This window comes from Barbus barbus (genome assembly GCF_936440315.1).
Source record: "Barbus barbus genome assembly, chromosome: 10".
Classification (NCBI taxonomy): domain Eukaryota; kingdom Metazoa; phylum Chordata; class Actinopteri; order Cypriniformes; family Cyprinidae; genus Barbus; species Barbus barbus.
In genome coordinates, this window is record NC_136738.1 from 11970512 (window position 1) to 11977764 (window position 7253).

Below are 7253 nucleotides of genomic sequence, written 5' to 3' on the forward strand. Positions count from 1 at the left end.
GACAGCACATCACATGTCCCACCAGAGACAGTAATATATTGGATCACTGTTACACAGCGATAAAGGACGCATATCACTCTGTTCCACGAGCAGCTTTAGGACTCTCTGATCACTGTTTGGTTCATCTTATTCCATCCTACAGGCAGAAACTTAAGTCTGCAAAGCCTGTATTAAGATCTGTTAAAAGATGGACTAACGAAACAGAGCGGGATTTACAAGCCTGTTTCGACCTGACTGATTGGACTGTTTTTGAAACTGCTGCAAATGATCTGGACGAGCTCACAGAGACTGTATCAGAGATCTTATATCAGTTTCTGTGAGGACATGTGCATTTCTACCAGGACTCATCTATTCTACAACAATGACAAACCATGGTTCACTGCCAAACTCAGACAGCTCCGTCAGGCCAAAGAAGATGCTCACAGAAAGGGGGATAAAGTCTTGTACAAACAGGCCAAATGCACACTGGAAAAGGAGATCAGAGTGGCAAAGAGGAATTATTCTGACAAGCTCAGGAACAAATTCTCTTCCAGTGATCCTGCTTCAGTGTGGTTAGGATTGAAGGACATCACCAGCTACAAAACACCACCCCCCAGCACTCTGGAGAATCAACACCTGGCAGACGACTTAAACAAGTTATTTTGTCATTTTGAACGATCACCCCACACCCGCCCAGAACACCCCTCCACACAACCATTCACACCTCCGGCAACCCCTCTCTCCCCCACACCTACAATTCAAATCAGCGAAGATGATGTGTGCCAGGTCTTCAGGAAGAACAAAAGAAGGAAAGCACCTGGTCCAGATGGTGTGTCACCAGCCTGCCTAAACATCTGTGCTGATCAGCTAGCCCCCATCTTCACACAGATCTTCAATAGATCACTGGAGCTGTGTGAAGTCCCCTCATGCTTCAAACGCTCCACCATCATCCCCGTCCCAAAGAAACACAAAATTACTGGACTTAATGACTACAGACCTGTGGCCCTAACGTCTGTAGCCATGAAATCATTCGAAAGACTGGTTTTGGCTCATCTGAAGGACATCACTGGACCCTTACTGGACCCCCTGCAGTTTGCCTACAGAGCAAACAGGTCTGTGGATGATGCAGTCAACAAGGGACTGCACTTCATCCTGCAGCATCTGGACAGACCAGGGACTTATGGGGATCTTGTTTGTGGACTTCAGCTCTACTTTTAACACCATTATCCTGGAAACCCTTCAAAATAAACTAACTCAGCTCTCCGTCCCCACCTCCATCTGCCAGTGGATCAACGGCTTCCTGACAGACAGACAGCAGTTAGTAAAGCTAGGCAAATTCACATCCAGCACTCGAACCATCAGCACTGGAGCTCCTCAGGGCTGCGTTCTCTCCCCACTGCTCTTCTCCCTCTACACCAACGACTGCACATCTAAAGACCCCTCTGTCAAGCTCCGGAAGTCACAGACGACACCACACTGATTGGCCTCATCCAGGACGGTGACGAGTCTGCTTACAGACAGGAGGTTAAGGAGCTGGCTGTCTGGTGCAGTCTCAACAACCTGGAGCTTAACACGCTCAAAACTGTGGAGATGATCGTGAACTTCAGGAGAAACCCCCCTGCTCTCCCCCCACTCACCATCATGAACAGCACGGTGACTGCAGTGGAGTCATTCAGATTCCTGGGCACCACCATCTCTCAGGACCTGAAGTGGGATATTCCCATTGACTCCATTGTCAGGAAGGCCCAGCAGAGGTTGTACTTTCTTCGCCAGCTGAGGAAGTTCAACCTGCCACAGGACTTACTGAAACAGTTCTACTCTGCCATCATTGAATCCATCCTCTGCACCTCAATAACTGTCTGGTTCAGCTCAGCTACCAAATCTGACCTCAAAAGACTACGGAGGGTAGTCCAGACTGCTGAGCGAATCATTGGTACAACCCTCCCCACTCTCCAAGAACTGTACTTATCCAGAGTGAGCAAAAGGGCTGGCAAAATCACTCTGGACCCCTCACATCCAGCACACTCCCTCTTTGAACTGTTACCGTCTGGTCGACGCTACAGAGCTCTGAGCACCAGAACGACCAGACACAGGAACAGTTTCTTCCCTCAGGCAATCCATCTCATGAACACTCAATAAATAAACGTGGAACACACAACTAATTCATTATCCATTCACCACACTCACTTATTTTATTTTTATTTCTCTCATTTCTAATTTGCACATACTTGACCTGTACATACATAGTCGCCTATATTATATATTTTAATTTTTTTATTATTATTATTATTATTTATTTTATTTTTTTGCTGCTTTGTACATTGGTTATTGGCTATTTCTTGTTATTTTGTTTTATTACCTGTGTCCTGTCCTGTTACTGTCTTTCTGTTGCACTCTGGAGCTTCTGTCACTACAACAAATTCCTTGTATGTGTAAACATACTTGGCCAATAAAGCTCATTCTGATTCTGATCTGATTCTGATCAGAGTTAGATGGCTTCCTTTGTGAAAATTATTGGTCCTGATATAGCTCTTGAAGGCATCCGATGACCATTGACCGAGAGCTTGGATCAGCTGTTGGATATGAATGGATGGTACTGGGTGAACCTGCTTGGAGGAAGGAACTTAGTGACGTGTCGAGGAGAAGTTTAGAAGGATGTGTTATAGGGATACGAGTTGGCGATGGGTCAGCCTCCGGAGCAAACACTTAGAATTTCTGTGAGAATCTGAGACTTGATGGTTCTGAGACTTGATGGTATTGGCATACGGGGTGGTTCTGGAGCTGCAACATTCAGTGGGGTAGGTAGTGGGACTGCAGGGAGTGAATGAAGTGTACTGGGGTTTAGATTGGAGAGAAGGGTTAAAAAGAAGATAGGGAGGGGCCGAAACCGTTTGCGGAGGCAGCCTCGCTCACGGATTAGCCTTGGGTGCTTAGGGAAGCATGTAGGAAGAGGTAGAAGGAAATGAGGGAGAAGGCCAGTAAGCTTGCATTGCTGGCTGATGATGCCCTACTTGGATGTCTGTAGCAGGGGCTGCTGGCCATTGATAGGGAAAAGGAGTAGCGAAAGGGTAAGTGTTAGGTGGCTGAGCTTGAGTGGCTAGCGGAGGCAGCCTCACGCTAGCTTCTGCCGCCAGAGGTAGAAGGAAGGGAGTGCTAAGGAAGGGAGGTTGGGAAGCTAAGCCAGCGGCATTGCATGTGGCGCTGTAGCTGAAGGCGCCGCAGTGATTTATTGAGAAGAGGAGAGAGGCAATGCAGTGTGAGGAGCGGCCGAGTCTGGGGCGTGGCCCATGTTTGCTGATGGCCTGCTGCGTCTTGAATCTCGAGGGGAGCCGGAACTTGATCTGGAAAAAGACAACGTTATTTTGAAAGAAGTAGGGAGCTATAGGGGAAAGGAGCATGGGACACAACTGACAGCAGAGTAGGGCTGTCAGAAATGGCTGAAAAACAAAATTTGAATTCTCCACCTAAATATTATCAATATTCGAATTCTATTCAAATTTGAAAGGCATAATTTCAGTTAGGGAGAGAAAGCTTTTGGCTTCTCTCCTGAGGCCACAGGAAGGTGCATGGAGCAGAATATTACTAATGCACGTTTATTAAAGCAATAAAACAACATGACTATCTGTGAAAAAGTGCATAAACTTTATGAACCAAATATAAATCAATTAAGTTGTTTAAACAATGGTGAACAAAAGAGCATCATGTATGCATAGTTTAATATAAAGCGACGAGAGCCAATTGGACATTTTACATGGCTTTCTAAACATGCTTCTCTCGTGTGAGATACGAGTCTAAAAGTAATGTCACTCTAGAAAATGTGTAAAATATGCATTCTGTGTGCCACTGATAAGGCTGCCTGACACGCCTAAAATTCGAATGCATCGTTTTTGTATTCGAATGAGGATTTTTATTTCGAACTCGACAAATATTCGAAATTCAAATTTATTGACAACCCTGCAGCAGAGGCAGCCTGACTTTTAAATAGGCCTCTGGGCTAGTGTCTGTCATGGGAGCTGGAGGCGACTGAAAAGAAAAAGGGGTCATTAGAAAAGCCCAAGATGTGTGGGCCTGATTTGCAAGCGGAGGACCACAGGAGTGGGGTTTTTGACATCCTGAAAAGCCTGCACAGCCTGCGCAGCTAGCGGAGGCAGACTCACGTTAGCATGTGCTATGGGAGCTGGAGGCCACTCAAAAGGAAAAGGATTAGAGGTAATGGGAGGAAATGACTGAGATGTGAGGGCATGTGTTGCAAGCATAAGCAACTTTGTGCTCGTTTCAGCTTCTGTAGCTGTAGGCCGTGGAGGCTTGTGATATTCGGAGAAAAATAGCTGGAGAGCCTGTGCAGCTAGCGGAGGCAGACTCACGCTAGCGAGGGTTGTGGTAGCTGGAGACCACTGAAAAAGAAAGAGGGGTTAGAAGTAGCAGGAGAAAATATGACTGCTTTTAACAACTTTTAAATAAAATGTGATAAAATTATGAAAATACATGTTTTTCCTCTTAACCACACGAAAAGAAGAAAGTATTGAAACAGCTGGCCAGCCAAACCGTACATCGGTTGGTAGAGACTTGAAGAGGGGTGCCTAGTAGTATGCACAACACATGCAAAGTGGGTTGCATTTGTTCAATGATGATATAAATAGTTCTTTATGATACACCTTAGTTGTTAGTTTGCACCTATGATTGTTCATTTAGGTACAATGATTTTCGAAAAAATTAAGTTCAAACAATCTTTTACATCTTATCTGTCAACCTGAGTAATGTGCAATTTAAAATACAGGTAAAATGCTAGTTGAAATGAATACAGAAAATTAATCAATTCCTTTGTGATCTACGCAGTTTGCGTCATGGTTACCAACATGACATCGACATTCATAATGTAATCACATTGTTTAACAATTTTTAGCAACAAATGATGCAAACCGTGCTGATGTTTGCAACACGGCCTGCGCCGCTACCGGAGGCAGCCTCGCGCTGACTTCTACGAGAGCTGGAGGTCCAGTTACATACGGCACTGCGGCCGGAAGAACTGCGGAGAAAAGAAGAGCCGAGTGAGGTTTTGCTGTGGTGAGAACTGGGGTGCGGCCTAGGTTCGTTTGAGGCCTGCCGCTGTGACCCAACGCTCTAGGAGAGCCGGGTCTTGTACGGGACGATGATGGTGGAGAGTGAGGCAAGATCGGGGCTTTGCTCAATCTATTGGCCGACTTGTGCCTGGAGTGGATTTAGGAGTGAGGTTGGCTAATTTGCAGTGTAACGAACAGATCGCACGTATCCGCTTTGTTTGCCCTCTGCGAAAATGATTCGTCAGAATAAATCAGCGTTTGCTTCAGGCTTAAATACTGTCCACTTCCGATCAGAGGATATATTGGAATGGCCGAATGAGACGAGGATGTCGGTTGAGGCATTGTGGAGAGCGTGTGCCTGGTCGAGCAGAGCACCGGCCGCGATGAAGCCTGGTGCTCGGTGGTGGTGACTGACGGAAAAGGAGTGAGCCTAGAGCTTGCAGATTGCCATGGAGGATACGAAAAATCCCCGGTCCAGGTTCTTTCATTTTCTAGAAAAAGATGCGTCTGTGATATAATAACAAAGGAGCAAAACCGAGTGCTGGAAAACTGTAATAGAACAGAGGTGAGTTGGCTGTGTATATATACACCTGATGTGCTTGTTAAGGTGATTAGCTGACGAGCTGCACCTGGCCAGACTGATTATCTGATCGTGCTCCTCCCGAACCTTGTTAATAAAACATCATATATCACGTACTTCTTGTGTAGTCTTTTCAAGTTGTTGGAGGGGTTGTATATCAGCCTCCTGCTACTCGACACAAACTAATCGTTTGTCATCGTATCATCGCCTGAGCTGTTTTCTTTGAGCATTACTGGCCGCACCTCGTTGAAGTAGATGTCGAACCACTGTTCACAGAAGGAAAAAAAATCCTTGAAAGACTTTCACCATATTATATTTCATTTGCTGTTATAGTGTAATTTCCAATATAAACTTTTATTATATATAATATAATAATTATACTGAAGCTACTTCAGCGGCCCGGAGTCATCACAAACATGACCGTGAGTACTATTTTAAGTTCCAGCATCCCTTTTTTTGTCTTCTCATTCTTACATGCCTCAAGAATTTGAGTTTCACATATGCATTTGTGACATTAAATGTGCACGACTGTCTGTCTGCAGGTTTTTCAAACATTGAAGTACTCTCATACTTTCTCCACCTCTCTTACAAACTTTAGATTGGGCTCGCTGGGGTCCATGTACACTTCGCATTTAAATGTCCAGGACTGCATATAAAAGAGTTTCAAATGAAACAGAGTTTAATAAAAGTCAATGAAGAGTTTAAAATATAAAAAATAGAGTTTAAAAAGTCAATAAAGAGTTTAGAATATAAGAAGGTTTAGAGAGTTAAAGTGAATAAAGAGTCAAAAATATAAAAAAATAAAGTTTAAAAAGTTTCAAGTCAATAAAAAGTTTAACATATAAAACAGAGTTTAAAATATATCAGGGATAACAACCAAATACAAATTTATTTTCATGTATTAAATTTTATTCACCTCTTGTTTGCTGTTCTTGTTCCCCAAGTCTGCATGCAAGTACGCATTAAAGCCCTGAAGAAGCGGGTGATCAATGCTTCTTATACAGGCCTTTTTTGACCATCTCCACCCTCATTGAAGAGGTCCACCTCAGTCCCTCAGTGCTGAAATCAAATAAAGCAAGTGGTCAAATTATTGTGCATGTTCAACAGAAATCATGTGTCACATATACATCACATATACTGTTCAAGAGAAATCATGTCACATCAGTGTTTACATATACTCTCTGTGAATGCTAATGTAAAACTCTACCTAATTATGGCTCCTTAGCTGGCTCAACTGTACCAACTGGACGTTCTGCAGCTTCTCCAGCATTCAGAGGCACAGACGAAGGTGATGTAGAGGGCTGAGCAGGAACTGGGAGAGCTGGAGGTATGTTTTTGACCACCAAGCCCTTCTTTTGCATCTCTTCGATCATCCTTGGAAAAAAATTAACAAATTCTATTGAATTTTGTATTGCAAGCGGAAAACAAGAAAGGACAATACAGTTAAGCATAATTGTAAGCTACAAACCTGGCAAGAGGATTTCAAGAGTCAAAATGTCACAAATTTTCTCAAACTCCCAGAAACGTCCATTGTGGGAGAATTGAGACAACTCCTTTGTTTCTATGACAACAGCTTGTATCTCTGCCTCTGTGCTGTTGCTCATACACGCCTTCCTGAAATACCCAGGAAGAGA